Source organism: Ailuropoda melanoleuca, chromosome 12, assembly GCF_002007445.2.
Source record: "Ailuropoda melanoleuca isolate Jingjing chromosome 12, ASM200744v2, whole genome shotgun sequence".
NCBI classification, from domain to species: domain Eukaryota; kingdom Metazoa; phylum Chordata; class Mammalia; order Carnivora; family Ursidae; genus Ailuropoda; species Ailuropoda melanoleuca.
This window is the reverse complement of record NC_048229.1, coordinates 52,024,226-52,049,259: the sequence shown is the minus strand read 5'-3', so window position 1 is coordinate 52,049,259 and position 25,034 is coordinate 52,024,226. Positions and strand designations below refer to the sequence as shown.

General features: G+C 39.4%; 1 long non-coding RNA gene across 3 annotated transcripts; it reads left to right on the top strand.

Moving 5' to 3' along the window:
* Nucleotides 1-25,034, top strand: LOC117795191. 3 transcript variants are annotated; one of them, XR_004619059.1, is made up of 6 exons: nucleotides 1-90; nucleotides 5,467-5,600; nucleotides 7,359-7,541; nucleotides 11,719-11,763; nucleotides 17,445-17,570; nucleotides 24,916-25,034. It is a non-coding gene; the product is annotated as an uncharacterized LOC117795191 (long non-coding RNA). The 3 variants fall into 3 exon arrangements; XR_004619060.1 differs by lacking the exons at nucleotides 17,445-17,570; nucleotides 24,916-25,034 and adding an exon at nucleotides 11,852-11,904; XR_004619058.1 differs by lacking the exons at nucleotides 11,719-11,763; nucleotides 17,445-17,570; nucleotides 24,916-25,034 and having other exon boundaries at nucleotides 7,359-11,698.

Genomic DNA, 25,034 nt, shown 5'->3' with positions numbered 1-25,034 from the left:
TATAGTGATCTACGTGGATAAAGAAAACAACCAAGCAAAGAGAGACATCTTAAAGGCAATACTACTGAAACAAGAGCTGCCTTACACGAGGTATATTTAAGCATTCTAAATTACCGGATGGTTTATAGAAAGTAGATCTCTGTGGCATGGTGTGGGGAAAGAAAGCTCAAGATGCGGAATCAGAATTCTGATTCACCGTGTTCCCTTGAATGGGTACGTTTCCTCTTGGTCTCTATCCTCCTAGACACGAAGTAGCCCTGCGTACCATACAGAGTTAACTGTCAAGATCCGACAGTGCTTTGCAGACCAAAACACCCTACGGTGTATAGCCGGTATCCCATTACTGTTCGAGTATTACGAAAGTGCCATGACATGATTGCAAGGAGGGCGTGGCCGGAGTATAAATTCTTGTTTCATCACTTACTAACTGTCGGACCTTGGACACCTACCCTCCGCCTCGTGTTCTTCATCTGTAAAATGGAGATAATACCAGATAGGGTGGTTGTGAGGATTGAATGAGATAATAAATGCGGGATGGCTGCAGTAGTACCTGACACAGAGGGCGCAGTAAGCGTTCGTTGTCATCCGTGTAAGTAGTAGTGATGTCAGTATTACTACTCGTACTAGCTCATCAGCCTTCCAGACTAATTGTACCTTACTGTCATTGTTTTATTAGTCATCATTTCATGGTATTTTTCATGCCTTTTTTTTTTTTTTTTTTTTTGCAAATCTCAACAGATTTTGGATCCTGGTTCAGTAGAGAAATGATATCCTTTTAAGAAGGAAAACCCCGGATCTTAGTAACTTCCTGCTTTTGCGTGCGCTCCCATGTGTATAGTTTGGGGAGTTCTGTAAGGCATTGCCCATCAGCCCATTAGCTGGCTCTCCTCCCTTAGCCGGATGGGCCCCTTATCTCTCTTCTCCTTGCTTTTGTGGCCCATAGATGTTAGTGCCTCAGAAATGGAGCCCGCCCCTGCCCACCCGAGAAGGAGGCTCAAGTTCTCCCCTTTCCTAGAGGGCATGAAGGGAAAATTAAAGACATTTTCTTTTTCTTTTTTTTTTTCAAGATTTTATTTTTGAGTAATCTCTACGCCCAGCATGGGGCGTGAACTCACAACCCTGAGACCAAGAGTCACGTGCTCCTTCGACTGAGCTAGCCACACAAGACATTCCGTGTTTCAAAAGAGCTTGCAAACTAGCATTTGATCTTCTCTTTCAGGAAAGGAGACTGGAATTCTTAGCTCTTAGGATCTGATAGTAGCTTTTTCATTGACTCCTTGAAGTACATATATCAGTTCTTTGGATCTCAGTTCTGAAGAAGGGGTTAATTAGCCTGAAGTTCTGTTTTTCCCAGCATGGTAGATCATCATTCAAGTTTTACTTATTTACTTTGTATACTTGAGCTTCTTTCAAGGCCCCTTCAGTGCCTCAGTGTTCCATGGTTATCCCAGGTCACAAGTGATTACACAGCACTGACCTTGTCGTCTGCCTCTCTGTGGTCAACAGACTGGGTTGTTACTATCCGTGACTGAGCCCTGTTCCCATGGACAAGCCATGGGCTGGACTTCCCAATCTTTTCAGTCGTACTTGTCTACCTCTGCGTTCACTTTGTCTCTGGAATGTTAGAACATATTATAAGTAGCACTCCTCATCGGGGAGAGCAATTTTGTTTCCTCACAAGTGGGTATTTTTAAAAAGACAGATTCTGCTTTAAATGTAGACTTGCCTTTCCTCAAAAGACCTGCTTCCTTGTAGCAAAATAGTTTAAAAAAATTTTTTAAAGTCCACAGTAAGTGTAATGACTTCCACTGACCCATCCTTGTTTCTCTAAAGATCTCTAAATGACCCTCAGAGACACAAATGTTCGTGTCATTTTGAGAAAAACCAAGAGAGGCATTGGAGGCACAGAGTGACTGGCGGCAGGGGATGGGGGCTGAGTGAATGCCCAGAGTGGCCACTGCCCACGCCACCGACCACACCACTACCCACTGTGGCGGGAATGAGACCGTAACAGGAGAGAATGGCTGTGCCTGCTTTTCTCCCTGACAGTATCATTTTCTTCAGGAGAAGGGGGGAGTTTATGTTTTCATGTTTCCACAGCCAAAGACAACTGTTATTCCAGTGAATGGTCTCACATCTTGCAAATACTTACAGGTCCCATTACTTCACATTGTTTTAAGTACCTGTTAGTTTATAAGAATTCGCTTTCTCAGGCAGCACCCCTCTTGAATATTGGAGACAGCTTACAAAGCCCCAGTCAGAGAAGTTTGGCCAGTCTTCCCTGACATACATAAATTTATGTACATTGCATAACGAATTACGTACGGGACCTTTGCACCCTGGCCCTGGCTATATTCGCAAGTATACAAGTGTCACTTTCAAAGGGAGATAACACATTGAAGCAGGTCTTAAAAATTATTTATTTGAGGTCATCGTGTTGACACTGACTTAAGGTTCTTTCTTGGTTTCATTTCTTCTCTTTACCATGTCCATTGAGGAGATCCATTATCACCATCTGCATTCCAATAGGTAAAACTCAAAGGTAACCCTTAGGGTCTTCTCTCCTGTTTTATATGGAAAGGAATTATTTCAGAATGAGGAAAGAATCAAAAACGTCAAGCGATTTAAGGAGTTTTAGTGCTTTCTGATTTCCTAAACAACAGCAAGTGACATTTGAGGTCTAAACCTTGATGCCCAGCCCAGGGCCTGCCTCCTCCAGTACACCTGCTTCAAATGAGCCAGCCTTCCGGGGCATCATCCAATTTGCAGTTCATGTGGTCATTCAACAACATTTATGGTCCCCTACGTAAGTTTAGGGAGCGAAATGCTTCACAAGGTGGAGTCCCTGCACTGACGGAGTTTCCGTCCCACTGAGGACGACAGACAACAACAAGTAAACAAATAAACCAATTAGATTTTACAGTAAGTGCTAAGAGAGGGTTAAACAAGTTGCTCACATAGAAAGTAACAGTGACAGAAAGCCTAAGGAGGTGACAGTAAGCCGGAAAGTGAGGGGACAAGAGGACCCAGTCAGGTCATGAACCGTGCAAGGAAGATCATCAAAGGCAAAGGGAACCTCGGGCCTGCAGGAGGACACAGGGGTCTGTATCTAGGACCTGGCAAGAGGGGAGGTCTGCAGGAGGGAGAGGGGAGAAGGGGAGGCAGGAGCAGCTCCAGCAGCCCTTCCGGTTTCACGTCCCTGTGGGTGTCTGACATCTACCCCACATGTCTGCCCCGGTCCTCAGACTGGACTGGAAGCCTCTTCAGGACACAGAACAAGCAAGGTTTCCATCTCTTTGTTTGGCAGCCTTAAAGGAGAGACATAAAATGTGTCTAACATCTTGTGTGCAGTTTAGCCCAAGCCAAATTGTAGCTGTTAAATTATTTTGGTGTACCTTCTTCCCTTTTCAGCTTAACTTCGTAGTTTCTTAATTTCATATTTGACATCTCATTTTGCTCTCTACAGAATTTAAAGCTAGAAATACTGAATTTTGGTTTCTGGCCCTTTCCCTGGCATTTAGAAGGGTTTTTTTTTCCTTTTTGTCTCTGAATTCTCATATATTCAGTGGAGGTAATGGTCTGCATTTGTAAAGTGATAGAGATATGATCCTTAAATATGAGACATTATAGGAGGATAACACTTAACAGTATTAGTACAATCTGCATAGCCTCTATCTTTTCTGTAAGTCTTGTGGATGTAAAATGTGCATCAGATATCACTTGTAATTCCTACTCTTCCAAGCATATTCATTTTAGGACAATTACTTTCATCACCATTCTTCTTGTTTAACTGACTGATACAGTCCTTGTATAATTTGGCAATCGCAGTTTTCAGTTGAAGCAAGTCTTCCCCACGTCGTCGTCTTCTCTTGCGTTGGGGACGTAGAAGCTTAAGCAGCTCTGCCTAGGCTAAACATAACAGTAATAAAAGAGCAAACATCTCCTCAGCGCTTGCTCTGTTCCAGGCACTGTTGACAGGTATCATCTCCTTTGATCCTCGTAAGAGCCCTATGAGATAGATATTCCCCTTCCCATTCTACAGATAAGAACAGAGAGGTTGAGTAATGTGTCTAACATCACACAGCTAATAGTTGGAAAGCAGAAATTTGAACTCACAATGGATGTCTTTTAACCTCTCCATCTCAATCCCTTTGTTTTATGCATCATATAAAATACTCATCCACTTACAAATCAGGACCTGTATGCCTTCGGTTTCAATGGAAGGGATTTCTATTTGCCTTTTTTTTTAAGATTTTATTCATTTATTTATCAGAGAGAGAGAGAGAGAGCACAAGCAGGGGGAGCAGCAGGCAGAAGGAGGAGCAGACTCCCCGCTGAGCAAGAAGCCCAATGCGGGACTCAATCCTAGGACTCTGGGATCATGACCTGAGCAAAAGGCAGACGCTTAACCGACTGAGCCACTCAGGCGTCCCGGGATTTCTGTTTTCTAATCAAAATTTGTTGGGTAAAAACAGGGACTTGGTAAAGGAGTGAAATGTCGAATGCTTACTTTCAGCAAATTAGTTAAAAATACTATCCTATTTACCTATAAGTGTTTGAAAAGGATTTTTATTTGCACGTGTTGTTCAAGGTATGATTTCTCAGAGACTTAGATTTTCATCTCAAAATGTCACCTAAGAAACAAGTTTCTTGTTTTGTTTCTGATTTGGAGGGGCTAGGTTTTGAAAATGGTTAAAATGGTAGTTTACAAGTATCCATGGTTTAAGCTACACTGCCAAGACATATCAAAAGAGTCCTTAACTGTAAATTCCTGTCATTTGGTCAATCCAAGTGTGTTTGGCCTCAACACAAGCCACTAATTCAAATCAGTCCCATCAGAACCCTACAATTATGTGTCTAAAAGTAAAATAAAACTTGGATGCTAGGACTGTAAGTTAAAAGATTGCTGAACTAGTACAAACATTCCGTGTAGCCGTCGCGCGGAGCTACAATATTTATCTAACATGACTCAGAGTGTTACCGGGGAGCATGGTCCCTGCATTTCATAGAATAGAGAGTTGGGTAAATTGCTTAGTGGCCACTCCGAAGTTGTACATTTCTATAGAAAATGTTGCATTTCTTTTGAAAATGGTGCCCTGATCTCCGTGGTCTTTATTCACTGGATCCTTTTAGCCTTAAAGGTAGATGTGTCCCAATACGATCAGATAGTGTGTATTAGAGAGAACATCTGGTTCATCTCTTTGCCTAGTAATTTCCTCTGATTCTAGAGTTAAACATTAATCAGTGCTTAGAAAAGTGGATTTATGTTCACTTGAAGGCTGGGCATGCTATAATAATTCTAGTAGTTCATGCAATAACTTATCTAACCTCATGTAATTTGCTTTTTACTGGCATAATTGGAAACTTCGAGATTTCATACTTAGTGATAAAACCCCACTTGGGAGTTGTGTTTCATGGTGACTTTTTTCTCCCTTTGTGGGGATTTTCTGTTTCTTCCTTTCTCAGTGTTCGCTTCACGGTGGTCAGCGACCCCCCAGAGGATGAACAGGATCTGGAGTGCGACGACATTGGCATTGCTGACGTTGACCTCGCGGACATGTTTCAGGAAGGGAGAGACATCATCGAGCAAACTATCGACGGTATGGGTGGAAGTATTGCTCAATTTGTACAACAAATGCTGAAATCCAAATTCTTTATTAAAACCTTCTTTTTTGCTGGCTGCAGGGACGTTGAGTCACACATTGGTTGAATCCTTTGCAACTGAAGCTTTTTTTTTTTTTTTTTTGAAGCTGGAAGCTTTTCCCTCCTTGCCATCCCCTTCTGCCTTCCTTTCAATCAACAGAAATTTTAAAATAATTAATTGCACTTCACAAGGAATTATTCATTTTGTTAGTATTGAGGCTGAGTGTGTGACAAAAATGTGGCCATTGGATTTTGTTGATGTTGTTTATGGAAGCTTCATGCTGTCAAGCCTTATTTCAGCCAAGGCATGTTATTCTGAGTCATCATTATACCGTCTTTTGTAAGGCTTCTCTTTAATTCAGTGTTACAATCCAGTGATACAGCCACTGCAAATGACTCCAAGTTGTAACGGTCACTTCTTTCCTGGCAGGATTCTGAGAGGAGTAAAGGATTCCTGACAAAATGTACCCTCCTGGGTTTTCACCTCAAAGGCATGAGTCCCATCAGGGCTTAGTGCCTGCCCTCTATATTCCCATATAACGTATTTAGAACATGCTGAAGGGACTGTGCTTTATGAATCCGACATTTCACAGTCGTAACGAGGACGGCCAGGCCTGTGCGCAGTAAGTGGACAAATGAGGCTGAGTCTTAGCTGCATTTGTTAAGTTAGCAGAGCCGTCTCTGGAAGGCTGTACACATGGCTTGTTCACTCATTTATTCGTGCATTCGGTGAACACTTATTTGAGCATCTCTTAAGTACCGGGCACCGTTACCCCGTAGTTCAGCTGCGGTTCAGATGCCAAGCTGTCTGTCCTGTGTATGCGTTACATGCTCCCAAGTCAACAGCAAGCCAGATAATTAACCAAAATCGAAACCTATCCTGGGAAATCTTTATAAACTATACATATCTAACTACATGACAGTTTGTCACAACTTTGGCACAGAAAAAGATGAGAGGATTAAAATATTAACCTAAACCCTCTGAAAGACAACCAGAACCAAGAGAGTCTGAGAGAAGCGATGAAAATGATCTATATTCTTAATTTTTTTTATATTCTTAATCTTTTCTCCAGTCAGTTCTGGTTAACAGCCCATCTCATTCTGAGAATCCACGTATGGCCATACTAATCTGTCACAGACAGCTACTGTGGCCATGTTTTGAGAGAGAGTTGAAAAACTTCAACACTCAGGTGTCAGGTCAGGATTTTAATGCCGTGTTCTGTGCCAGACAGAGGAGTGAAATGAGGAGTCCCAAAGAAGAGGTATAAAGAAACTCAGAAATGAGCTGGGGACCACTCGTGCCCCGTGACCTCCCTGCCTGCTCAGGTCTCCACCTAAGTCTTTGTATACCAAGTTGTGTTTAAAGGTTTCCTTTAAAAAAAATTTTTTTTTTTTTTTTTGAAATTGATCCCTTCTAGACTTTGTTTCTTCTGTTAGAAATTCTGCTCCTGTGCGGGAATCATCATGCTACAGCCTTGCCACGAGGTCAGCTTCAGGAGAGATCATGAGTCCTAACTCCATGGGCAATAAGTAGGCACACACGTGATACACCTGAAATGTGTATCTTCCTACACACGGGACAGGCTTTAATTTACAGATTTCTGAGGTGCCAGTGAACTTTGACCTTTTATAGAGCCGTCTTCACATTTGTAATTCCTGTTTCAGGTAGCCTATCTGAAGAAATATTAACACTTTTCTGCCATTTTTTCCCCTAGTCTTTGATGCACGGGCAGGTGGTGGATGTATCGGCAAGCTCAGGATAACCATCGAAGCGCTCCATGCCCTACAGTCTGTCTACGAGCAATACAGAGATGACTTAGAGGCAGAAAGAAGCCGTTCCAGAGGCATCTCCTGCTCCTGAGTAAATGCTAACATGAGAGTTCGGAGATGAGATTTCTGTAATTACTCTGGTGTATATAATCTATAATTCATGGGACGCAGGGTGGGGGAGGCCTGGGTTGGTAGTGTTCAAGTTTTGTATACTTTTCCATTTGTTTATTTTTTCTATTCCCTCCTTCCCATGACTGCTACCCCTCAGGACTTCAGTTCTTCACCATGGGCAGTACCTTCTCAATAATTTATACCTACATGATAGCATGAGAAAATCTATTTGCATTTTCAACACTTTCTTATGAAGAACCGACATGCAATTCCCATTTTTACTTTTAATAAGCAAAAAGGATAAATCTTAGAAAACCTATGAAAAGGAATACTTTCATGTTATCCCTAATCGTCCCACTAAATGGAATGCCTATGATTAGCCTCATTAAGAGTTTTATACTGTGAAGATTTTATTAGAAGCAATATATGAAAATTACTTGGATTAATGTGTTAATCTTCCTCTTTAAAATGCTAATATCCATTTTATGCACATTAAAGCTCAGTGTGCATTTTCTTTGATGCATGCAGTTTCTATCAATTAAATATAAAGAATGAGACTTGGCACCAACTTATTAAATTACTGCAAGTTTTTGGTTTTCTTTCTTAAAAAATCACACTTCTTCCCATTTGCATGATTTTTATGGATTTGTAATGGTGAAATGGGATCCAAGGATGTGTGTATGTAAAGAAGAGATAGATAGGTACATATATGTATATACATGAAATTCATGTTTTGAAAACTTAGCTTATGGCACAGAAAGAAATTATTAAAAGTATGGCTCAAATTCTGATATGCTTAGTTAGACCTGAAAGGAATATCTTTTTTATCATTTTTTAAATTTACATCAAGCTTGTACAATGGTGGGGTGTATCTGGATAACCAGATCCTCGAAAAGCAGCTCAGAAAGTTAATTTTCTAGCTTTTACCCAATCTCACTGAAGGATTTAATTGATATTTTTAATGGAGCTGTGAATCAATGCTGCAAAGGAATTGTCTCTGGAGGTCTAGGATATAATGCATTTCATTTTTTAATTTACTTTTTTATTTGTCATTTTCTTCAAAGGATTTTTATAGGCTGTGGGTTTTCACTGTTTGCAAACAGGCTATGTTCCTTCTTAAGCATATGTAAAGTATTCAGGGAGATAAGTAATTTATTAAAATCTACCTAATTTGCCGTGATATATTAAATCTCTGCTTCAGTGATCACAGACCATTTCATTTAGAGAATTAGGCATTCCCTCTTTGTGTGATTAAAGCTCTGGAAAATGAGTTCTTTGCTCCTATTTGTGAACATTCAAAGCCTGCTAATGGCAAGAAGATGGAATAGATTATGAGACAATTCATTACAGTTCAACAGAAAAAAAAAAAAGCAGCTATAATGCAAAAATGCAAGTATGAATATCTGCATATAGTTTGAACCATCTGTGCTCTAATGGCTTCAATAATGACTCTCGTCTTTAGGAGGCTTTGAAATGACATCCGTACAATATTAATTTGTTGATGTACATTGTGGGACCAGTAGAGTACGATCTGACCACAGAAATCTATAAATTCTGTCTCTGCCATTGGGCCTCCCTGTCTGGGGCCTGCCATCTCCAGGAAGAATCCTGCTCTCATCAAACTCTGCAAATCTTCATAATAACTCATTCCTCTGGAACCTTCTAGAGACCACAAACATCTGCAGACTAAACCTCTCCAATCCTAGTAAACAGCCACATGTTTGTTGTCACTTCAGCTGGCTCTGAGCTCATCTTTTTGGCCTCTCTTTCTAGCTTTCTTTGGCTTCATGCAGTTACGGTGTCATTAAGGCCCATAATATTCCCTGCAGTAATTTAAAACAGCCGGATTATACCCTGGGATTAACGGAGTGGTTTTTGAGACATTTATTGTGGTATTCTCCCAGGAGGTTTGTATTATTGTTTTAAAATGTTACATCCCAAACTAAATACCCTTTCTGCAGGGAAAAGAACTGGATTGCACTGACTTCTTATGATCTTTAAGTAGAGAGGGGGAGTTTTTATTAGGGAACTTCTGAGACCTCGTCAGCTGGGTGGAATGTATACCTCAGATACGATTAGAGAACAAGCCATGTTTCTGTCACATTCGTGTTTGCCGTAGAGATTATTAAAGATTCCTTTTCTAGTTTTAAAATAACGCAACTTCCAACTATGTAAATTCTTATAAGGCTCATTTTCTTAAGTAATCGAATAGCTGCCGACGTATTCTGAAGTGGGTAAGCGGTATTGAATGCCATCATATGGATGCTTCGAGTGGGTTTCAGAATCTGTTCGAGAATAATTTTTTTATCCTGTCTTGTGTTGATCAGAATTCATTGAAAAAAGTTCACCACCTTTTTGGATTACAGAGCAGTGGTTTTCTCTTGGTGCGCCAAGCCTGACCCATTATGGTGAGGGGGAGAGGGGGTGCCAACAGTGGCCTCGCCACACAAATACACCAGTTTAAGGCAAGGTTTTTGTGAACTTACAGCTCTTGGTGTAAATGTACACAGTACACTCAGCACTTTTGGGGGCTGTAATGCTTTTAGTTTGGAAATATAAATAGAGACGTGATGTGGTATGTGGGAGAGTGTATTTTACATGGTTTTTGCCTACTGTAGTAGAAATGTCACATTCCCAGCCACTGTCATGAGAAGCAGTTGACAAAAATAAGTTTTATGGTTTACAGTGCGGTTTACATAGAGAACATTTCTCTTCACTCTCAATTTCAACATGTTTTCTAAATTATCATGGTTTATTGCCATTTAAGTTAAATTAGTTTTTTAAGAATAAATAGAGAATATATTTAATCAAATAAAGAACAGCCACATTGAAATTCTGCTGTTCCTGCCGTTCATTTGTTACCACAAAACACAAATACTTTCTATGTGTATGAAGAAGTGTGGGCTCAGAAGTGGTCATGTGACTTGGGAGTTTCTGCGTGCACCCACGTTCCCACAACAAAACATAATTTATTTTAGTAATTTGACATCAAGAGCTATGACAATGAAAACCACTTCTTAACACATGTTCTGACAAGAATCTGATTAACATTTTTGTGGATATGGAAAATAACTTTTTTTAGTCAAACAGCCACCATTGCTGAACTTAGAATGATTTCCTTATTCACTAGATAGCAAAATGTGAATCATGTCTGTGAACAAATATGAGAATAAATGCCGTCTTTGTGTAGTACAAAACAACCAAGGGAGAGCTCCGGAGATATCAAATTATTGAGTGATTGACAATATCAGGATGATAATTCACCCCCAACTATGAGAGTACATTTCAATAAGTCACTCATGCCTGAAGGCCTCTGACTACCTTAACAAAGAAAAACTAAACCCAGGATTTATTATAGATTGGACAACATGCCTAATTAGATCCATGAATGGGAGCAAACAGCTTTACATCCCTTTTGTTCAGAACAAAAACAACCTCCAGGTCATCCAGAAAGCTAAAAAAATAACCAAAGACAAGTGTTTTAAAAACGGAAAATACAGAAGTAGAAAACATCCCTCATCCTAATCTCTTATCTTGCAAGATAGATTTTTCAGTTCCATTTCAAAGAGCCACCAGCGGATTGCACCTTACAATCTAACCTCCTGGAAAACTGGGCCCATGTTCCTGGTATTGTTATACCTCCTGTTCTTACCCTCTCATTTTCCATATAACATTGACTTTATATCTTTAAACCGTGTTTCTCCTTCAGTTTTTCTGAAGTAAAAATCTGGTTCTCTCAGAATGTGGCCTCTTTTCTGTGGTGAACATCAGCAGGCTTGTCTTCTGACTTTTGCCCCTTCCCACTCTCTGCCAAGATTGACCTCTTATCCCTGTAACAGCATCACCCCTCTCTTCACTGAACACCATTAGTTTTCTTTGTAAGTCAAATTTGCCAACTTGATCTTTCTATTTCTGTCATGTTCTGTTTACACCTATATTCAACTGAACGTTTCCTCCCACCAGTCTGTCCCGCTACTCATTTTTAGTCAGTCAAGGCACATTTTTTCCCCTTTTCTTCTCTTGGTGCTACAACCACTTCTTTAGATACCAGCACTGGTGACAGCTCCAGTGGAATTCCCAAATCTGCCTTTGTGTGAAGACTTTTCTTAATTTAACATGACAGGGGCACTTTTAGTCAGCCATTATGAAACTGAGGCAACAGCAAGCTAATTTTTGTATCTTTGCTTTTTGTAGTGAAGCAACAGAGACTGGAACTCAGAAAGCTCTCAGGAATCACTGGTAAGGAGCTGAAGGATAAGGAATTGTTTTTTAAGGAAATGTGTCATTAAAATCAAGCTTTATTTGGCATAAATGTGTTTTGTCCTAGTTACATATGCTACCATTAACAGTAGGAGAAATTGGATAATTTTAAGAAGAAAACTGAAGAGGGGCGCCTGGGTGGCGCAGCGGTTGGGCATCTGCCTTCGGCTCAGGGCGTGATCCCGGCGTTATGGGATCGAGCCCCACATCAGGCTCTTCTGCTGTAAGCCTGCTTCTTCCTCTCCCACTCCCCCAGCTTGTGTTCCCTGTCTCGCTGGCTGTCTCTATCTGTCAAATAAATAAATAAAATCTTTAAAAAAAAAAAAAAAGAAGAAGAAAACTGAAGAGACTACACACAATCCAAGACGAGGGAGCCCTTTCAAACCAAGAAAGCAAAGACAACCTATAAAACAAGATACATGTCTTATGTTAACATTGAACCAAGGTAACAGGCAAAATAGAATTTAAGGTGGAAAACAAGGGACAAGGAAACAATTTCTACTGTTAAAAAGAACAACAGGTCAAAGATCTAATGAACTTGAGCATATATACACCTAACAATATAGCCTCAAAGTACACGATGCAACAACTTGACAGAACCATAGACAAAACATGGCCACATCGGTTTTACTAGATTTTAATTGTGATAGATCAAAAAAATTTAAGTCTAGAAGATGTGCTTAATAGGTTTACTACACTCAAGCAAATATAGAATACACATGGAACATTAAAAAAAAAAAAAAACAACCATGTACTCAGCCACAAAGAAAGTCTCAATTTCCAAAGAATTGAAGTCTTGTAGAGCTGTTTCTTTAAGCAAAATGCAGTACAATTTGAAAATAACAAAGAGATAACTAAAAAATAACACTAAAAGTTAAAAATATGTGTTACTGTTTTGGGTTCTAATAGGACAAGAAATCACCCACTCCTATATAACTAGGAGAAAGAAAATTCTACAAACTTCACTTTACATGTAAGTGGGGTTAATAAACATCAGCTCAGAAGCCCACACCAGAGAGGGAGTAAGGCAAGGGTTAAACATAAGAGAGTGTGACAGGATTCTAGTGGCAGTAGAACACAGATAACATCAACTCAAGTTCCCTCAGTAGGACAAAGGCCATGCTGAGTGGAGAAATGCTGAGAACAGGTCTGAGGCCTGGAAGGGGGGGGGGGGCAGCGTTACTGGCTACTGGAGAAGTGAAAGAAAGGTGCTTGGAAAGTGCATAGAACCAGAGGTGGTAGCCTTGGGAAGACACCTGGAAGAGAAGAGGACACTTTGAAAGGGGAGGTATCCTTGGAGACAATGGTAGTGAAAGAACCAGCTGAAACTATGGGCCCCAGTGGAAAAGATAGTATCATTCAATGGTATCATTCTCATTAAAAGGAGGCCATTTATTAACGAAAATTCACTACAGCAACAGAAGAAGATACTCTCTAGCTGAGAAACCCTGTAAGCTACTCAAACCTCTCCCTGCCCTATATGATTATCCTTCCTGGCCTGTCTAGGAAAACAGAAAACAAATAAGTTTTACTGAAACTATCCTGTAGCCATATTCTGTAGCATAAGAAAATAAAATAAAACTTTTTCTCAGGATGGAGTTCTACACTAGTAATGATGAGTTTGATAGTTTGGACCAGCATTCCTGTTGAGAACAACTAGAAAATCTGACTTTATACACACACACACATATTACATATGAAGCATTTGAAACCATCAAAATGTTACCAGTGACCTAGGCTGTAAGGAATCACAGGAACAAGATCTGGGAACCGAGAGAAGCCCAGATCGTGAGCCAGACATTAAAGCTGATTTGCTTCTAGAGGCATCTGCCAATTTAAAAACATGGGTGCAAAGCTGAACAGAACTCAGCATACTCATCGGACTTTGAAGAACAAAAATTAGAAATTTAGAGTCCACCAAAGACTAAAATTTAGAGCCCCCAATAAATCCTTCAGGCTCAATTTATCCCTGCATTTTTTATGTACAATGTTTGGTACACATTAAAAAAGAACTAGGCACATAAGGAGACAAGACCATGTGACTGAAGACTAAGACAACAGAAAAGTGAAACTCCCACAAGTAATTCAGAAAACAAAGTCATCATCTATGAACCTCTAAAAAACAATGTTTAATATGTTAATAGAGTTAGGGGCTCTCTGCTCAGTGGCAAGTCTGCTTCTCCCTCTCCCTTCGCCCCACTCCTGACTTGTGCTTGCTCGCTCTCAAATAAATAAAATCTTTTAAAAAATGTTAATAGAGTTAAAGACAATATTGAGAAATTTAACATAGAATTGGACATTATTGAAAGAAAACAACTGGAAATATTATAAATGAATGTAGACTATAATTACAGTAAATGAAATTTAGAATTCACCAGGTGGATCTAATAGCAAATCAGACACAATTGAAAAGTGACTTACTGAACTGTAAAAAATGATTTTTTTTAAAGATTTTATTTATTTATTTGACAGAGATAGAGACAGCCAGCGAGAGAGGGAACACAAGCAGGGGGAGTGGGAGAGGAAGAAGCAGGCTCATAGCAGAGGAGCCTGATGTGAGTCTTGATCCCAGAACGCCCGGATCATGCCCTGAGCCAAAGGCAGACGCTTAACCGCTGTGCCACCCAGGCGCCCCCTGTAAAAAAAGATTTAAAAAAAATATCCATTCTGGGGCACCAGGGTGGCTCAGTTGGTTAAGTGTCTGACTCTCGATTTCGGCTCAGGTCATGATCTCAGGGTTGTCAGATCAAGCCCCACATTGGGCTCCCCACTCAGCATGGAGTCTGCTTGAGATCTTGCTCTCCCTCTGCCTCTGCTCCTCCCCCTGCATTCATTCTTGTGCACTCTCTCTCTCTTTCTCTCTCTCTAAAAATAAATAAATCTTTTAAAAAATATATCCATTCTGAGGCATGAAAAGTAACAAAAGGGGGAGGTGTTAAAAGACGTGGGATTGTGTGGAAAGTTATACTATACAGTTAGACTTAATAACTGAAGACCGAGGAGAGGAAAAAGGGCATTAGAATCAATATTCCAAAAAATAATAATTAAGACTTTTTCAGAATACATATAAGAATACAGACATATAAGATTAAGACTTTTTCAGAATACACTTTTTCACAGTTACAAGAACAACCTCATTCCGTATGCCCAGGCTGGGTAAGCACAAAGGAAACCACTTAAGGCACATTCTAGAAAAACTGCTGTAAACCAAAGACAAAAAAGTCTTAAAAGCAGTCAGAGACATAAGACAACACTAAGACTGAGAGCTGACTTAGCTGAAACAGTGGAAGCCATTAGGACATAGTATGAAACCCTTCTTGGGCCCTACCTCGCATCCTCCTCCTTCATCTTTTCTCACAAACAAGGAAGTCAACACCCCAGTGGACTTGACCAATGGGAGCCAGGAACTAATGCATAAATATTCCCCCTGCCCATCCCTCTGATGGACAGTCCTGAGGTGCATTCTTTTGGTTCCAGCAGGATCAAGCCCCATCACTCGTAGAGGTGATCAACTTGATAATACAACTTTGCGTTGGCTTTTGCATTTTATTTCTCCCAGTCTGTCCTTCTGTCTGGGATCATTTCCTAAATAAAGTTCTTACATGCAAGCCCTTGTTTCAGGCACTGCTTTGGGGGAACCCAGGCTGAAAATCAGTACCAGGAGTGGCCCTAGAAAGCAAAACATTAGGATGGGACTCTGATACTGTGGGTCACTCATTAATCAGATGGCAGAAAGGATGACATTATTTATGTAAAGTGGTGCGGTACCCCTGGCATGTGATAGATTCCTAATGATGGTGGATTCAGGTAAGTGCAGGGGGAAAGTGAAATATCAAGTTATCAGCTGCCTACTTTTCTGAACGTATGTTATACTTCCATTTTTTTGAAGAAAAACTTCAGTAGATGAAAAACCCCAGAAGGAATCAAGAAAACCAGCCCTGATGCAAAAGAAAATATAATACCACATTCCAACATGAGCTAAGTATAATTAAACAAGCATTTGCAGATGGGGGGAGAAAACATAGATCAAGCATTTAAAAACTCAAAAGAGAAACTGACAAACTGGAACTAATGGGAACTGACATTAGGAAAGAAAAGAAAAATTAACCTTGCGATGGCTAAATTATAAGATACCTAAGAGAAAATAAATATGAGTGAAAGCCAGCAATGGAAGATAATGGCTGGAAATAAAAGGAGCCAAGAACATGAAATGAAAGAAAGAAGCAAAAAGAATCTGTGAGAAAATGATAGATAAAATAGGTGAGCACAAGTGTAGTTAGAGATGCTGAAGAGAAAACAGTGAAATAGGATAAACTTATAATACTATAATTCAAGAAAGCTCTCCTGAAGTACACCTGAAGACCTGAATCCACACATTGAAATGGGCCACCAGGTAGGAAAATTGCTTCAAAACAGTCAACTCCGAAACATATCTTAATAAAACAACTAGACATTCAAGTCAAAAATCAAGAAAAAAATAATCTTGTAGTCCTCTCAGCCAAAAGAACAAGTCTTTTATAAAGAAAATGAAGTTAGGTTGGCATTAGATTTCTCAAGAGCAACTTAGGAAGCTAAGCAGTGGTCAAATAGTCTTACCAAAAACTCAGATGATGGGGCGCCTGGGTGGCTCAATCGTTAAGTGTCTGCCTTCGGCTCAGGGCGTGATCCCAGCGTTCTGGGATCGAGCCCCACATCAGGCTCTTCCGCTGGGAGCCTGTCTTCCTCTCCCACTCCCCCTGCTTGTGTTCCCTCTCTCGTTGGCTGTTTCTGTCAAATAAATAAATAAAATCTTTAAAAAAAAAAAAAACTCAGATGAAGTCTGAACAAAGGTTTTGTTGTTGTTTTTTTTTTTAAATCCAACTCGGATAATCTTTCAAATATGAAAGCTATTGAAAAAACAATTTTTACTATGGTGAAATTCATATAACACAAAATTATTTTAAAGGGAACAATTGAGTGGCATTTAGTACATTCACAATATTGTTCTACCTAGTTCTAAAACAACTCATCACTCCAAAATAAAGCCCTGTATACATTCAGCATTTATACCCTATCACTCCTCTCCCCAGCCCTTGGCAACCGTCAATCTGCTTTCTGTTCCTGTGGATTTGCCTATTTGGGATATTTCATATAAATGGAATCATACAATATGTGACCTGTGTCAGCCTTCTTTCACTTAACATACTGTTTTTCTAGGTTCATCCACATTGTAGCATGTATCAGTACTTCATTCCCATTTATGGCTGAATAATACTTCATTGAGTGGATAACCAAACTTTGTTTATCCACTCATCCACTGATGGACATTGGAGTTGTTTCTACCTTTGGACTACTTCAAGCAGTGCTGCTATGAGCATTTTGTTACAAGGATTTGTTTGAGTACCTGTTTCAACTCTTTTGGGTATTATCTAGAAGTGGGTCATGGGATAATTCTACATGTAGCTTTTTGAGGGTCTACCAAATTGTTTTCTACAAGAACGATTTTACATTCACACTAGCGATGTATGAGGGCTCCAATTTCCTCATTGTCCTGCAACACGTGGTATTTTCCTTGTTCCATTTTAATAGCCATTCTGATGAGTGTGAAGCAGTATCTTATTATGGTTTTGATTTGCGTTTCCCTAACGATGCTGAGCATCTTTTCATGTGCTTGTTTATAGAGAAAGAATTGCGGACGTGCAAGGATTTGGGGAATATGGTACTAATGCGCATTTCCTGAAGAATCTACTAAGAGACCACCGTCATCCAACTAAGAAGTGAGTGAAGAAACTGTTAGAAGGACTATGGTAAGCACTGACTACTTTAACTATAGATCTCAGACCAACCAGAGGTGGAGACGAGGTGGAAGAATAGTATGTAGGTGTTATGTGCTCTGATAACATAATTTGTTAATGAGAGGAAAAAGGTAAAAATGGAAAAGTAGAATAAATTCATTGATTTCGCATAGATTATGGTTGAAGGCCAGAGTCACCATTTAAAGCAGACAAACCAAATAATAGAAGCCTAATAAAGAAAACATGGGCATTATATAAATATATTAGTGGAGAGATAACTACTAAAACAAAAACATAAATCATTTTAATCACCAACATTTCTTTTATTAAAAAGCAAAGAAAACAGACCAGAGAATGAAAAACACATGGTAAAAATGCATAGTAAATACGACATAAAATAATCACACAGGACTAAGATCACGTGTTTAAGTTGTAACAATAAATGTGAATGGCTTCAATAAGCTTATGAAAAGAAAAATATTTTCAGACTGTCTTACAAGGCAAAATCCAACTCTACACTGTAAGAGATACTTCCAAAACAAAGTGCAATAAAAAAGGATGGGCAAAACTATACCAGAAAAATGCACATCAAGAAAGCAGGGATTGTGACCTTGACATCTGACAAGATGAAATTCGTGGAGGGAAAAGTGCTTAATGAGACAAAAGAAGGACACTTTATAATACTGAAGGCCATACTTCACAGCGAAGATATAAATGGTATCCATAACTCTGCATCAAATAATGCAGCAGCAACCTTCATAAAGCATAAATACGGGAGATAAGAAGAGAAATACATGGAAGTACATTAATTATCACAGGCTATAGATCCACTCTCAGTTCAACACAGGGCAAATTGGAAAAGAAAAGAAATTATGTAACTACACACATATGCACACACATGTATATATAACCTAAACAACATAATCCCAAGATAGATGTTATGAATACATATTGAACCCTTCACCCTTATGAAAGAGTATTTCTTCTTTTCAAATACATGTGAAACATTCATGAAAAGTGACCATATGTGAGGTCACTGAGAAAACGTCAATGAATTCTTCCAAATAAAAATAATGTAAACCAACAACGTTGTCTTATCACAATGTAATAAAATGGAAAAATCAAAAGGCATAAGTTCTTTTTCATCTGGAAATAAAGTGTTATTACACAATTCTTTAGTCAATAGAGAAATATAAATTGAACAGTTTCTTAGAAAAATAATGATTATGAAAATCCTATATATCAGAATCTTTGGGATATAGTTAAAGCAAAGAAAATGCATAGATTAAACATAAGAATGAAAATAAAATATAACAATAAATGAATTAAATATCTATCTCAAAAGTTAAAAAAGAAATGAAAAGTAAATCTAATGAAAGTAGAGAGAAGGAAATGATAAAAATAAAAGCATAAGTAACTGAGTTAAAAACCAAATAGTAGAATTAAAAAATAAAATACTTCTATGAAGGGGTGCCTGGATGGCTCAGTCATTAACCGTCTGCCTTCGGCCCAGGGCGTGATCCCAGGGTCCCGGGATCGAGCTGCGCATCGGGCTCCCTGCTCCACTGGGAGCCTGCCTCTTCCTCTCGCACTCCCCCTGCTTGTGTTCCCTCTCTCGCTGGCTGTGTCTCTGTCTGTCAAATAATAAATAGAATCTTTAAAAAAAAAAAAAACTTCTATGAAGTAATCAACAAAATGGACCAAATCATTGTAAAAGAGAGAAAGCACAAGTATAAATGAAATAGCACAATAGGAGATCAACTATTGAATCAGGGGTTATTTTAATATATCATGAGTCTAAATTGTATAATTCTTTGAATATACATTGAAAACCTAGATGAAATGGATAATTTTCTGAAAAATACAGCTTATCAAAATTGACCCTGGTAAAGAAAGAAAGCATAAAAGATCAATTTCCACAGAAGAAATAAAATATTAAAAGTGCTAATTCCAGGGGCACCTGGGTGGCACAGCTGGTTAAGTGTCAGACTCCTGATTTCAGCTCAGGTCATGATCTCAGGATGGTGGGATCGAGCCCTGCCGTGGGGTGGAGCCCTCCAAAAAGCACCAGGCTCAGAAGGTTTTACAAGGGAATTCTAATAACCTTCAAAGACTAAATAATTTTAATGCCTTCAAAGTGTTCCAGATATATAAAAAGAAGGAAAACTTCCATAATATTTTAGAGAACTGGATATATCATTGATGTGTAGACCAAATAAACACTGCATACACACGCCACAAAAGCAAAAATCCTAAGTAAAATATTAGCAGATTTGAACACCAAGTCAAAAATATAACAAGTCATGATCAAGAGTTGTTTATTCCAGGAATGCAGTGTGACTCACAAGGTCTAGAAACATGGACAATACACAGAAGAAGTTGATACATCAAAGGGGCATACCAAGTTAGCAGAGAGAAGAAGACTACTCAACAATGGCATCAGAACTACTAAAAAGCCACCCCCCAAAAATTAATTGGATCCCTACCCATTCCTTAAAGCAAAATAAATTCTACAAATATTTACATGTAAAAAAAATGAAATCATAAATGCTCTAGAAATAAATAATTATTTTTACCATTTCACAAAATCCAGAGGCTATGAAAGAAAATAGTAATAAATTTCACTATACCCAAAAGTAAAATTTTCTTCATGGCAAAAACAAAATAAAACAAAACAAAACCCAACCATAAAATCAAAGGGCAAATGAAGAACTTGGGAAAATATTGGCTAAAAATGAGACAAACAGCTAATTTCCGTACTAGAGCCCCTAAAGAAAACAATAAGAAAAAGACCAAAACCCACAGAAAAGCAAGAAAAGGATATAAGCAATTTACAGAAAACTCAAATGACTTAATGAATGAATATAACATTAACTTTATTGAATGTGATGGTATTCAATGTGGGGAAGATGCTTAATGTGCTCACAATAACAAAAATGTGCATTACAACCACAACATGATATAATTTTTCAACTACCAGACTGACAAGATCAAAAATGTTGTAACACATAGTGCTATCACGGCTATGGGAAACAGACACACTCAGATATTTCTAGTGGGAGGGTAACTTCCCACAGACACTGTGGAGATCATTTTGGAAATTCCATCAAAATAAAAAGTACACTTATCCTTTATTTTTTTTTGAAGATTTTATTTATTTATTTGAGAGAGACGGCCAACGAGAGAGGGAACACAAGCAGGGGGAGTGGGAGAGGAAGAAGCAGGCTCCCAGCAGAGGAGCCTGATGTGGGGCTTGATCCCAGAACGCCGGGATCACGCCCTGAGCCGAAGGCAGACGCTTAACCACTGCGCCACCCAGGCGCCCCAGTACACTTATCCTTTAATCCAAGAATTCCACCTCTAAGATTTTATCCCAAATATGTACTCACAAATATAGGGAATGATGTCCAGACAAGATTATTTATTTCATCATTGTTTAGAAAGGCAAAAACTGGAAATACTCTAAATATCAAATAGGGAACTCATTAAAAAATTAAGTTACAGTCATGAAATTGAAGACTATGGCACCATTTAAAAGGAGGAGTCAGGGAGCCTGGGTGGCTCAGTCAGTTAAGGGTCTGACTCTTGATTTCTGCTCAGGGCATGATCTCAGGGTTGTGAGATGGAGCCCAGTGTTGGGCTCTGCACTTGGCAGGGAGTCTGCTTGAGGATTCTCTCTCTCCCTCCCTCTGCCTCTTCCCTCCCCACTCCTCATGCTCTCTCTCTCTCTCTCAATTAAATGAATAAATCTTTAAATAAATAAATAAAGTGTATAGTTCAGTGATTTTTTTAGTATATTCAACCCAGTCCTGCAACCATCACCAAAATGAAAATTTAGAACATGTTTAGCACTCCAAAAAGAAACCACCTAAACGTTAGCAATCATTCTCCATTCCCAGCTTCCCTGCCCCTAGCCCCAGGTAACCACTAATCTACTCTCTGTCTCTGTGGATTTGCCTATTCCATACATTTCACATAAATATGATCATATAATATAATTTTTGAAACTGGATTCTTTTCATTTAGCATTAATGTTTTCAAAGTTCATCTGCATTGTAACATGCATCAGGATTCCTTTTTTTTTTTTTTTTGCTGAGTGATATTCCAATCGTATGACTATACGTATACATTTTGTTCACTGTTGAAAGGCATTTAGTTTTATTATAAATAATCCTGCTGCGAACATTTGTGTGAAGATTGTTTGTGTGGGTATGTGCCTTCATTACTCTTGGGTATATACCTAGGAGTGAAATTTCTAACATATAGTAACTCTGTGTTTAATTTTTTGAGGAATGGCTCGTGTTTTAAAGTGACCACACCATTTTCCATTTATACGTTTTGAATTTTGAACCCTGTAGCACTATTACCTATCCATGACAATTAATAAAACATTTTTAAAATAATAAATTAGAACTATACCCATTATCTTGGAGAAATTTCCATTATGTATTATGAAGGATATAAAGCAAGATTCTGTAAACTAAGAGAAATATGTAAAATATGATTGTACTTACGTAAATTGAAGACGAAAAAATTTGCGTGTGCTTGCATATGCAACTTGTTTCAGTTATAAATGCTTTTAGATGCACGATAACAATAAACCAGGTTAGCAGTGGTTTAAACAAAGGAGTTTGTTTTTCTTCCATGAGAGGTAGTCTGAATATAGACAGTTTCTAGCTTGTTTCAGCAGCTCTATAGGGCTCTGAAAGACCCAGACCCTTCTTATATCTCTACCCCCCCCATCTTTATCACTGCATGGCCATAAGATGCCTATAGCACTTCCAGGCACCATATGCGCATTCTAGGCAGGAAGAAGGGCAAGGGGCAAAGACTCTTCTAAATGAGTCATCAGTTTTCCTGGAAGCCTGACCCATAGCTAACATCTCCTTGGCCAGAGCTGGGTCATGTGGCCACCTCTAGCTGCAGAGTTTAGGCTGAGAAATATGGAGAAAGGATTATCATTATTAGCTTGGACCAATCATGACCCATTGCCAGGATTAAGCACACTGCATTGCAAATAAAGTCAAGATTCCACTAGGAAGGAAGAATGGGACCACTGTTGGACACTATGTACATACAAATGAAAGATGATTATATGAGCAGGGAGAAGAATGCGGAACACACTCTCATGTGCGCTAACAATGCTTTGGAAGGGGTGCAAGAGAAGACAAACCTGAGGGGGTGGATGGGAATAAAATAGTGATGAATTAATCAAAACAACTGAGGACTCAGAAACTAAGCTCAGACACCAGGACACATTCTAGCATGCATCAGATAGAACAAGGCCAACGTGAAAAACACTGGTTTGGAGTTATTATCCATTTCTTAAAAATGAGGAACTGGAGACTTGGAGACTGATGTCAGAAACCCACTGAATGTCTTTGAGTTTATATTGGTATAATGATTTACAGTAAATGGAACAGAGTTCTCAATTTTAAAAAATTCAGTAGGAATCACAAAGAGGACACTTTGGAGCTCCAAAACCATCTTGCAGGAATACAGAGGGCAAAACTCTTAGCACATGTATAGAAAGAAAAGCCTTCAAAGGAGGGAGCCACAAACTACAAAATAAATCTTGGAATGAAGTGTTTTAACACAGGGAATGTACAACGGCATCATATGTTTTCTCAATGGCTAGAGACCCTCCAGCGTATCTTGCTCAGCACTCCCAAGTCTGATCATTGTGTTTTCTCCCCAGACTGACAGAGACAGAGAGGGAGACTCTAAATCAATTTGGGATAATAGAGCTAAAGCAGATGGGATGCATTTCGGATGCCTGTGAGGCCCTGCCTCCCGTCCTCTTTGCCACATCTCAAATTCCGGCTGTGGCTTCAGTGGCCAGTTCTATGACAGCTTCAACTCACTTCACTCTAATAGTGTCTTAGGCCAGGTGCATAATGTGTTTTTTGCTCTCTGATCTGCAGCTTCTCCAGAAAGAAGGAAAAGTTTACTTAGCCCGTATACATGCTATAGCAATTTATTGCATAATAGAATGGTACATTTGGGGTCAGACCCAAGAGTCCTGCCCAGACAGCAATCCAGAGAGCACCATTAAGACCCCAAAATAGGGGGCTCCTTAGTGGCTCAGTACATTAAGCGTCTGCCTTCAGCTTGGGTCATGATCCCCAGGGTCCTAGAATTGAGTCCTGCATTGGGCTCCAGTCCCACACTGGGCTCCCTGCTGAGCAGGGAGCCAGCTTCTCCCTCTCCTCCCCACTCATGTTCTTGCTCACTATCTCTGTCTCTCTCTGTCCCTCTCTCTCAAATAAATAAAATCTTAAAAAAAAAAAAAAGACCCCAAAATAGATGGCTCAATCTCCCATGCCACCTGACTGGTTTACAGCAGTGCCTCTTCCTAAACTCACACCTATGGTCTCATGGGACAGGCAGGGTGTCCACTACAACCAAAGATCAGAGGAAGTAAAACAGTCTCTAGGTTGCTTTATGGATTAATAGGCCCAGTGTGTTGATGGGAGCTGAAAACAGATTTTGCTGCCGCATGACAATCTCACTTAAGGATGCTTCAACCAAATATTGCAGTGCCCAGAGGCAGCTATCCGAATAGAATAAGAGAATGTCTTAGTACAGGCTCAGCTGAAGTGCCTGCTCAGAGACAGCTGAGCAACTTGAAGTGCTATCTTCTAGGATGCAATTTATGTACCAAGCCTATAGGTGATAGGGCACTTTGTGCCCAATAGCAAAAACATGCAGATCCAGAAACCAAAAGATAGAAGTAGGAGTTCCCCTTCACCACCACTCCCTAACCCATTTGCAGACTATGTGCTTCTCATCCCTACCATTTTAGGTTCGGTGAGGTCCTGGGTCCTAAGAGGGAACTATATCACCTAAGACAACATAGTAAGAGGTCCACAGAAGCCACAATTAGTGCGTCATCATTGGGCTCCTCATGCCCATGGACTAATAGGCAAGGAAAAAATAGAAATTATTATAGGTCGTGGATTAATGATGGCTCAAAACTGCCCCCATCAAGAGGTGGGATCTTTTTTTCCTCCCCCTTGGATCTGGGCTGTGCCTGTAACTACATTGACCAAGAGAATGCAGTGGAAGAGATTCTATGTTAGTCCCTGATATCCCCTTTAAGAAGTCCTTCATTTCCTTTGAGCTCTTCTTCAGTTATCTATCCATTTGAGCTCATTGGCTGATAAACACACAGACTGTGGTATCTCTCAGACCAGGAATGCCAATATCTTTTCCCAAAGATCTCCCTGATACATATTTCACTGGAGTCCATCTCCTTGCAGTGTGATTGTCTTGCTACTATCATTGTCATTTCTTGACATAGCATAGCAACTCTTTTGCCATGATTAACAAATTCTGATGTTTAACATGTCTGCAGAGTTACAGTCATTAGCAGCTGTGGTTTCTGCTACTGGGACAGAGAAGGAAGGCATTCTTCCATGGAGCACCATTATGAGCTTACCAGGGAATGGAAGAACACCTCTGTTGATAATACTT